This window comes from Triticum urartu, chromosome 4A (genome assembly GCF_056163025.1).
Source record: "Triticum urartu cultivar PI428250 chromosome 4A, HENAU_Tu73, whole genome shotgun sequence".
In the NCBI taxonomy this organism is placed as follows: Eukaryota; Viridiplantae; Streptophyta; class Magnoliopsida; order Poales; family Poaceae; genus Triticum; species Triticum urartu.
In genome coordinates, this window is record NC_141876.1 from 213,602,322 (window position 1) to 213,613,611 (window position 11,290).

General features: G+C 43.5%; 1 long non-coding RNA gene and 1 pseudogene across 1 annotated transcript; one reads left to right on the forward strand and one right to left on the reverse strand.

Annotated features, from left to right (window-relative positions):
• Positions 1–896: 896 nt before the first annotated feature.
• LOC147975407 (uncharacterized) lies at positions 897–4,303 on the reverse strand. The gene is made up of 2 exons (XR_015600738.1): positions 1,715–4,303; positions 897–1,184 (listed from the first exon to the last, which is right to left on the reverse strand). It is a non-coding gene; the product is annotated as an uncharacterized LOC147975407 (long non-coding RNA).
• Positions 4,304–7,437: 3,134 nt separating this feature from the next.
• On the forward strand, positions 7,438–8,743 carry LOC147975408 (uncharacterized; annotated as a pseudogene).
• The last annotated feature ends 2,547 nt before the right edge of the window (positions 8,744–11,290 follow it).

Here is an 11,290-nt window from a genome sequence, read left to right on the forward strand (position 1 = left end):
CACCAATGGCGTCATGGACGACAAGATGTGTGAATACCTTGACATCAATGATGACCCGAGTTCAGCGTTTGAATTGTTCAACATGGATGACAAGTGCACCAAGGCATAGGAAGGCCGCCTCTTCGTCCTTAGCAACCTCGACACCAAAGCAGACGACAATAAAGCCAAGGCAAAGGAAGTAAAGAGCAAGGGCCCTGCCGTGCTAGCGGCGGAGCCTGAGTAGAAGCGCGGCCATGACCGATAAGCCTGTCAGACATTGCTTCTTGTTCTGCTTCTACCACAACATGCGCACCCACAACACCGATGACTGCCAGGAGCTCAAGGCGCTGTGCGACGAGCGCTTGGGCTATCACCCTGACCGCAGCGATCATGGCTTTGTCCATGGAGGCGGCCGTGGTGGAGGCCGATGGGACAACTGCAATCCCCGCCAGGGCTAGCGCGACTAGCCTTGCTAGGGTGGCTGGCATGATCAGCCTCGCGATAGCGCCTAGTGCGATTAGCCCCATGAGGAACGCCCTCTCACTACAATAAGAACCTCCCTATGGCAACGCATCAATGCCGTGTCTTATGTCCATATATGTGTTGTTAAGGGATAAACCAACGGATTATTATGTGTTGCCGTTGGTGGCGTTGGAAGGACCAACAACAACGTATATGCATGCATTGGTAAACGACATGTAGAAGCGTTGTTAGGTAGCAACATATAAAGCTAGAGTCCAACAACACTTCATATACATTGGTGGCGACCCTACACAAAAGGATTTTTAATTAAATGGAGATAACAAAGCATTGCAATGACTTTAAGCTTCATTGGATAACATGAACAATTAATGACATTTAATATATTGTCATCCATAATTATTAGGTCAATGCGGAAGTGCATAGGAGGCACAATATAACAAACCAAAAGATCTCATATATTAAATCGAATAAGTTGCATTACAAAGAACATGATCCAAAGATTACAAATCTCATATATTAAATAGACTATGTTGCATTACAAAGAACATGATCCAACGATTACATGAGGTGAAACTATATCTAGTAGTTCTTGACCTTGCAATCAACTATAATGTTTGAAACATTGCTCCTAAAATGGCACTCTAATTATCTTGTAGTAGTAGCTCCATTCTTAACCTTGCAACTAACAGCTGAGACTTGCGTCGTAAATTTATCTTAGTGATCTACAACAACAATATGAGATGAGTAACTTATAGTAAAGAAAATCAGGCTAATCGAAGTAAAATTTAAATGTATAATTAACAATCTGAATAGGAACACTTCTTTAACATGAATTTATTAAAAAAACATTGCAGATTATATGCAACCTATATCCGTGTACTAATTTTACTTTTTTCACCTTTGAAAAGCAAAAAACCAAGCACCTTTGACCTATTGGTGTGGTTGTTCATTGTGAAAACTATCAGCTTGTCTTTGCTACTAAAAAGTATCCAAACATTATATTATAAAAACACTGGATGAATTCAGCAACTAGCTAATGTATGTAACCAATAGTACTGACTACTAAAATGTTGAACATCGCCATTTTCTTGAGATCTCTGCACTAATTAGCTTTGCGTCACATTACTCCTGTAGTACTCAGCTTGGGATGATTCCTTAGCCATGCTTGCTATGTTGTATTAGGAGAAAATCTCAGTGCGAACAACTTGAAAAATCCTTAAGTAATGTACATCATGGAAAACTTTGTAGTTACCCGAGAATTATATTTTCCTGATCCATGAATAAGATTCTCGGAACCTAAAAAAGAAACAACAGAAAAAAAGAGCATCATCCGATTTGGGATGGTTGGAGTTATCAACTCATGGTCACATGTTTTCTCCAATAAAACTTGGCGAGAGACAACCAAACTGAAAGCACGAAGAAAGAAAAAAAGTAGACCATCACCCCATCTGTAGTTTAGAACACTCTGTATACTATGTTATCTTATAGTTAAGAGATTTAATTTAAACTCTAGCCAAATTTAAGCATACGAGGATATATCTAAACTATTTCCGAGAACCAAGGCAGCGCCTATGTAATACTGGGTACTCAAACCAAGACACGTGACACACATAACAGCCAAATAGCATGTAAGATCAATGGTATCGTTAGTTAGCCATTACTTGTAGAGATGTATTTCATTACCTCGCACATGAGAGTCGCACATGGCTCCATGGACACAGCCGTGTAGTCATTTCACAGAAATATCAGGCATACCCGATTGGTAGAATGATCGGGAGTGTGGGCACAATGAGACATCTAATATCCAGTTGTCAGAAGCGGACACTCAAGTTACCAAATATGGAGTAGTTACTCACTAAACAAAAATTGTGAAAAGAAAACGAAGTTGAGAAGTGGTCGCTTGTGTTGGGCGCAAAAATAATCCATACTTAAGTATTCGTGTATTACATAGCACATTTCCAAAAATATCATGTACACAATCCAAGGTAGCTGAGCCAAACACACATGCCATGCATTCATTTGTTATAATGCAGAAGGCACAATATCTCCCTATTATAAATAGTAATGCGATGAGGCAAGTGCATACTGGTCCACGTGTGATTCAGTCGGGAAACAAAAGGATATATATGATAAATAAATTCATTAGAGGTAAGAGGAAAACAATTGAAAGAACCCAAACTGAAAGATCAGGATATCTCATTCTATAGCCACTTATAATTTGAAAGAGCCACCTGAAATCAATGAGCCGAAGTAAAGTAATCACACAGAAAAATCAAGAAGCAGAACTGTAGGTACAAACAGTAAAGTAATGGCACTTATGATTGGTTCATCTCTAATTTAAGTTGCTGTCTCCACATGAATAAGGGCGAGGAGGAGGCAAAACGGTGATGTAAATTTTGTGAGGAATCAATTGTTGGGGTTAAAACATTAGAAGATTAGCTAACCAAATATGGAAAAGATGGAAGAGCTAGAATGCTAGCTGGCACTTTGACCCTTCACGGGGATAAGAAGGGAGGAAGAACACATTGGTGAGAGGTTTAAGGGGCTGTGGGCAAGGTACATGATGGCGTAGTTGCTGCCGGCGGCACTAGCTTCGGCGAGCGCTCATAGAGGCTAGAGGGTCTTCCCCTTGCATTAGAGATTCATGCATAGAAAGAAGTCATGGATTGGACAGGAATAGAACACTGCGAGTCTGCACCGCGAGGCAGAAGTGACAGGGACAGGGCGGCCATCTCCAGACAGCAGCGACGATGACTGCAGCACAGGTACATCTCGCTTCTCTTTCTTCTCCTCTTCTTAAGTTATAGGATATGGTTAGATTGAGACAGTTCTTGATCCTAGTTTCCTACTACCTCCTACCTAGGGCTGAATTATCCCATTCTCCTCACCAATTAATCAATTGTTGTGGGCATGTATTTGGCTTTTTTTCCAGATTTCTGAAATCCACTTATTAGTATTAATCAGAGTTGATTACTACATATACTTATTAAAGTATACTCTACTTATTAGTAACTGTGTAATGCCTTTGCATTGAAGATTTAAACTGGGAAGCAACAAGCAAATAAGCTTTTGCTTCACTATTAAATGTGAAAATATATATACTAGCAATAATCGTGGTAAACAAACATGTGGTTGTTTAGAAATAGGAATGTGATGGTGCATTAACTGGGATCTGTACGTACATTGCTTCATGATTTTTTTATAATAAGAGTACTTGTGCTTCAAATCTCTGTTTTTTGGTGTCTGCCATCATGATACAATAATTAAATCCATGTCAAACCCTGTATATAATCGAATAGTATTTATATGGAGGTAATAGTTGATGCAAGGGATTCAATCCCTAAAGGGATCCGAGTGATCCGAGTGACATGCAGGAATCCACTGAATCCATGTGTTGATTGGTTCCCTTTGGGGAATAAATCAAATAGAACAAATCCTTGAGGATACAAATAAAGAAAAGCATATGCGGGAGGGACAAAATAAGACCTGCTGAACTCCTGCAGTTGAGGAGGAAGGGTCCGTCAGTACTTGCATCTTCCCTGGCTGTGCGGACGAACAACGACGGCATCTGCATCCCCGATCGCGCGGAAGAACGGCGGCGGCGTCTGCATCTACGGTCGGCCGGAGGAACGGCGGGAGCGATGCTTTCCCCGATGCAGGAGGATGGGCGACGTACACAGTGTGCATCCCCGAGGAGCCGAGAAATTGGCGAGGGAGGCAAGCTTGGAAGAGGAGCAAGGGCAGGCGGCCGAGGGCGAGGGAGCGGCAGCGACTATGGGAGCCTTGGCTGCTGGTTGTGTCTCTGGATTTGTTTTAGTGAAGGGATATTTCACCTTTCGTGACTAAGTGTTGACAGTGCAAAAAGAGATGGAGGTGGGTACGGGGAGGTTAACGCTAAGTGGGGAAGGTGGGTTCAATCAAACAACACATTGTATTATCGTCGTTGCAAGACATGTGTTGCTATATGGGGGTGTTTGTTGTAGTGTCTGGACAATGCGGGCCTTCCTGAAGGAAATATGCCCTATAGGCAATAATAAAGTTATTATTTATTTCCTTATTTTATGATAAATGTTTATTATTCATGCTAGAATTGTATTAACCGGAAACATAATACATGTGTGAATACATAGACAAACAAAGTGTCACTAGTATGCCTCTATTTAACTAGCTCGTTGGTCAAAGATGGTTATGTTTCCTAACCATAGACATGAGTTGTCATTTGATAAACGGGGTCACATCATTAGGAGAATCATGCGATTGACTTGACCCATTCCATTAGCTTAGCACTTGATCATTTCAGTTTATTATTATTGCATTCTTCATGACTTATACATGTTCCTATCACTATGAGATTATGCAACTCCCGATTACGGAAGAAACACTTTGTGTGTTGCCAAACGTCACCACGTAACTGGGTGATTATAAAGGTGCTCTACAGGTGTCTCCGATGGTACTAGTTAAGTTGGCATAGAACGAGATTAGGATTTGTCACTCCTATTGACGGAGAGGTATCTCTGGGCCCTCTCGGTAATGCACATCACTATAAGCCTTGCAAGCAATGCAACTAATGAGTTAGTTGCGTGATGATGCATTACGGAACGAGTAAAGAGACTTGCCGGTAACGATATTGAGCTAGGTATTGAGATACCGACAATCGTATCTCAGGCAAGTAAACATAACGATGACAAAGGGAACAACGTATGTTGTCATGTGGTTTGACCAATAAAGATCTTCGTAGAATATATAGGAGCCAATATGAGCATCCAGGTTCCGCTCTTGGTTATTGACCGGAGAAGTGTCCCGGTCATGTCAACATAGTTCTTGAACCCGTACGGTCCGCAAGCTTAATGTTCGGTGAAGATCGGTGTTATGAGTTTATCTGATTTGATGTACCGAAGCTAGTTTGAAGTCAAGGATGTGATCACGAACATGACGAGGAGTCTCGAAATGTTCGAGACATAAAGATTGATATATTGGACGACTATATTCGGATACCAGAAGTGTTCCGGGTGATTTCGGAGAAGACCGGAGTGCTGGAGGGTTACCGGACCCCCCCCCCGGGAGAAGTAATGGCCACATGGGCCTTAGTGGAGAGAGAGAGGGCCGGCCAGGGCAGGTCGTGCGCCCCCTTCCCCTCTGGTCCGAAATGGACTAGTGAAAGGGAAGGGGGGGCGCTCCCCTTTCCTTCTCCCTCCTCTCCTTCCTTTCCCCCACCTAGTAGGAGTAGGAAAGGGGAGTCCTACTCGTACTAGGAGGAGGACTCCTCCTCCTGGCATGCCCTGGAAGGCCCGGCCGGCCTTCCCCCATTGCTCCTTTATATACGGGGGCAGGGGCACCCTAGGACACACAAGTTGATTGTTCCAAGCCGTGTGCATTGCTCCCCTCCACCATAATCAACCTCGATCATATCATAGTGGTGCTTAGGACAAGCCCAGTGTCGGTAGCAACATCATCACCATCATCACGCCATCGTGCTGAAGGAACTCTCCTGTGAAGCTCTACTGGATCGGAGTTCATGGGACGTCATCGAGCTGAACGTGTGCTAAACTCGGAGGTGCCATACGTTCGGTACTTGGATCAGTCGGATCATGAAGACGTACGACTACATCAACCGCATTCTCATAACGCTTATGCTTACGGTCTATGAGGGTATGTGGACGATACACTCCTCTCTCGTTGCTATGCATCACCATGATCTTGTGTGTGCGTAGGAGAATTTTTTAAATTACTATGTTCCCCAACTGTGGCATCCGAGCCAGGTTTATGCGTAGATGTTATATGCACGAGTAGAACACAAGTGAGTTGTGGGCGATACAAGTCATACTGCTTACCAACATGTCATACTTTGGTTCGGCGGTATTGTTGGATGAAACGGTCTAGACCGACATTACGTGTACACTTACCCGAGACTGGTTCTACCGACGTGCTTTGCACACAGGTGGCTGGCAGGTGTCAGCTTCTCCAACTTTAGTTGAACCGAGTGTAACTACGCCCGGTCCTTGTTGAAGGTTAAAACATCACTAACTTGATGAAATGTCGTTGTGGTTTTGATGCATAGGTAAGAACGGTTCTTGCTCAGCCCGTAGCAGCCACGTAAAAGTTGCAACAACAAAGTAGAGGACGTCTAACTTGTTTTTGCAGGGCATGTTGTGATGTGATATGGTCAAGGCATGATGCTATAGTTTATTGTATGAGATGATCATGTTTTGTAACGGAGTTATCGGCAACTGGTAGGAGCCATATGGTTGTCGCTTTATTGTATGCAATGCAATCACCTTGTAATTGCTTTACTTTATCACTAAACGGTAGCGATAGTCATAGAAGGAATATTTCGTGAGACGGCAACTATGCTACGATGGAGATCATGGTGTCGCGCTGGTGACGACGGTGATCATGACGCTGCTTTGGAGATGGAGATCAAAGGCACAAGATGATGATGGCCATATCATATCACCTATATTGATTGCATCTGATGTTTATCCTTTATGCATCTCATTCTGCTTGATTGACGGTAGCATTATAAGATGACCTCTCACTAAATTTCAAGGTACAAGTGTTCTCCCGGAGTATGCACCGTTGCCAAAGTTCGTCGTGCCGAGACACCACGTGATGATCGGGTGTGATAAGCTCTACGTTCACATAAAATGGGTGCAAGCTAGTTCTGCACACGAAAAAATAGTCAGCTTAATCTTGACGAGCCTAGCATATGCAGATGTGGCCTCGGAACACTGAGACCAAAAGGTCGAGCGTGAATCATATAGTAGATATGATCAACATAGTGATGTTCACCATTGAAAACTACTCCATTTCACGTGATGATTGGTCATTGTTTAGTTGATTTGGATCACGTGATCACTTATATGATTACAGAGATGTCTATCTAAGTGGGAGTTCTTAAATATGATTTATTGAACTTTAATTTATCATGAACTTAGTACCTGATAGTATTTTGCTTGACTATGTTGTTGTAGATAGATGGGCTGTGTTGTTGTTCCGTTGAATTTTAATGCGTTCCTTGAGAAAGCAAAGTTGAAAGATGATGGTAGCAATTACACGGAATGGGTCCGTAACTTGAGGATTATCCTCATTGCTGCACAGAAGGATTACGTCCTGGAAGCATCGCTAGGTGCCAAACCTGCTGCAGGAGCTGAACCTGATGTTATGAACATCTGGCAAAGCAAAGCTGATGACTACTTGATACTTCAGTGTGCCATGCTTTACAGCTTAGAACCGGGACTTCAACGACGTTTTGAACGTCATGGATCATATGAGATGTTCGAGGAGTTGAAGTTAATATTTCAAGCAAATGCCCGGATTGAGAGATATGAGGTCTCCAATAAGTTCTACAGCTACAAGATGGAGGAGAATAGTTCTGTCAGTGAACATATACTCAAAATGTCTGGGTATAACAATCACTTGATTCAACTGGGATTTAATCTTCCGAATGATAGTGTCATTCACAGAATTCTTCTATCACTGCCACCAAGCTACAAGAGCTTCGTGATGAACTATAACATGCAAGGGATGGATAAGACAATTCCTGAGCTCTTCGCACTGCTATAGGCTGCGGAGGTAGAAATCAAGAAGGAACATCAAGTATTGATGGTCAACAAAACCACCAGTTTCAAGAAAAAGGGTAAAGGGAAGAAGAAAGGGAACTTCAAGGAGAACGGCAAAGAAGTTGCTGCTCAAGAGAAGAAACACAAGTCTGGACCTAAGCCTAAGACTGTGTGCTTCTACTACAAAGGGACTGGTCACTGGAAGCGGAATTGCCCCAAGTATTTGGTGGATAAGAAGGATGGCAAGGTGAACAAAGGTATATGTGATATACATGTTATTGATGTGTACCTTACTAAATCTCGCAGTAGCACCTGGGTATTTGATACTTGTTCTGTTGCTAATATTTGCAACTCGAAACAGGGACTACGGATTAAGCGAAGATTTGCTAAGGACGAGGTGACGATGCGTGTGGGAAATGGTTCCAAAGTTGATGTGATCACCGTCGGCACGCTACCTCTACATCTACTTTCGAGATTAGTTTTAGACCTGAATAATTGTTATTTGGTGCCAGTGTTGAGCATGAACATTATATCTGGATCTTGTTTGGTGCGAGACGGTTATTCATTTAAATCAGAGAATAATGGTTGTTCTATATATAAGAGTAATATCTTTTATGGTCATGCACCCTTGAAGAGTGGTCTATTTTTAATGAATCTCGATAGTAGTGATAATGATAGTGCATCTTATTTGTGCTATTGCAATTTAGGCCATATTGGTGTAAAGCGCATGATAGTGCCCCCCTTTGGTCCGAATTGGACTAGGGAAGGCGGGGGGCGGCGCCCCCCTTTCCTTCTCCCTCTCCTCCTTCCTTTCCACCTCCTAGTAGGAGTATTAAAGGGGAGTCCTACTCCTACTAGGAGGAGGACTCCTCCTCCTGGCGCGCCCTGCAAGGGCCGGCCGGCCTCCCCCTTGCTCCGTTATATACGGGGGCAGGGGCACCCTAGGACACACAAGTTGATTGTTCCAAGCCGTGTGCGGTGCCCCCCAACACCATAATCCACCTCGATCATATCGTAGCGGTGCTTAGGCGAAGCCCTGCGTTGGTAGCAACATCATCACCGTCATCACACCGTCGTGCTGACGGAACTCTCCTGCGAAGCTCTACTGGATCGGAGTTCGTGGGACATCATCAAGCTGAGCGTGTTCTAAACTCAGAGGTGTTGTACGTTCGGTACTTGGATCAGTCGGATCGTGAATACGTACGACTACATCAACCACGTTCTCATAACGCTTCCTCTTACAGTCTACGAGGGTACGTGGACGATACTCTCCTGTCTTGTTGCTATGCACCACCATGATCTTACGTGTGCGTAGGAGAATTTTTTAAATTACTACATTCCTCAACACTTCCACTACTGTCGCCGCCACCTAGGAGGAACGACAACAACCATCAAGATGAGGGTTCTGGGGGCTACCAGGAGCCTCGCACCGTGGCCTGCATCCTCATGTCAGTTCGGGCTTCCACATCTAACCGCCCCATCAAGTAGTTCTCCCGCAAGGTGAATGCTAACCTCCCGAGGCTTGAGGCTGTGCAGCCCCTCAAGTGGTCATAGTATGCCATTGACTCCAAGGACCACCTCAGGTGTTGAGCCACCGCCGGCGCGCTCCCCATGCTATGCACTACCACCATCATCATCGTCTTGATACGTCCATTTTGCATCATGTTTACCTAGTATTATTTATAATATTTTTATTCATAATAATGCTTTTTGGAGTAATTCTAATGCCCTTTCTCTCATAATATGCAAGGTACACACAAAGATGGAGAATTCCGGCAGCTGGAAATCTAGACCTGAAAAAGCTATGTCAAGCTACCTATTCTGCACAAGTCCAAATGAACTGAAACTTCATGGGGACTTTTTATGGAATATATAAGAAATATTGGAGTCAATAAGTACCACACGGGCCCACCAGGTGGGCACAACCCACCTAGGCGCGCTAGGGAGCCAAGGCGCTCCCTGGTTGGTTGTGGCCTCCTCGGCCCAGCTCCAGTGCCCATCTTCTAGTATATAAGTCATTTTGGCCTAGAAATAATGAGGGGAGGACTTTCCAGATGAAGCGCACCGTCTCGAGGCGGAACTTGAGTAGGAGCACTTTTGCCCTCCGGCGGAGCGATTCCGCCAGGGGAACTTCCCTCCCGGAGGGGGTAATCATCATCATCATCATCACCAAGAAGTCTCTCATCTTGGGGAGGGCAATCTCGGTCAACATATTCAACAGCACCATCTGCTCTCAAACCCTAGTTCATCTCTTGTGTTCAATCTTTGTACCGGAACTATAGATTGGTGCTTGTGGGTGACTAATAGTGTTGATTACATCGTGGAGTTGATTACTATATGGTTTATTTGGTGGAAGATTATATGTTCAGGTCCATTAGACAATTTAATGCCCCTCTGACCTGGAGCATGTTTATCACTTGCGAGTAGTTACTTTTGTTCTTGAGGTCACGGGAGAAATCATGTTGCTAGTAATCACGTGAACTTGATATGTGTTCGATATTTTGGTAGTATGTATCTTGTGATTCCCTTACTGGTGTCATGTGCACGCCCACTACATGACACTTCACCATATTTGGGCCTAATGGATTGTATTATGGAGTAGTTATTAGTTGATGGGTTGCAAGAGTAAGAGAATCTTAAATCCTAGTTTATGCGCTATTCCGTATGGGACCGATTGGATCCAAAAGTTTAATGCTATGGTTAGAATTTATTCTTAGTACTTTTCTCGTAGTAGTGGATGCTTGCAAGGGGGTTAATCATAAGTAGGATGTTTTTTCAAGTAAGAACAGCACCAAAGCACTGGTCCACCCACATATCATATTATCAAAGTAGCGAACACGAATCGAATCAACATGATGAAAGTGACTAGATGAAATCCCCGTGTACCCTCAAGAACCCTTTGCTTATTATTAGAGACCGTTTTGGCCTGTCCTTTACCTCAAAAGGATTGGGCTACCTTTCTGCAATTTTCTACTACTATCATTACTTTCTCGTTACAAATTATCTTGCTATCAAAGTACTCCGTTACTTACAATTTTAGCACTTGTAGAAATTACCTTGCTGAAAACCACTTGTCATTTCCTTCTGCTCCTCGTCGGGTTCGACACTCTTACTTATCAAAAAGGCTACAAGTGATCCCATATACTTGTGGGTCATAAAGGCTATTTTCTGGCGTTGTTGCCGGGGAGTGAACGCTCTTGGTAAGTGGAAATTGGTAAAGAAAAATTATTACTACGTGCTGAAATTTATTGTCACTTGTTACGATGGAA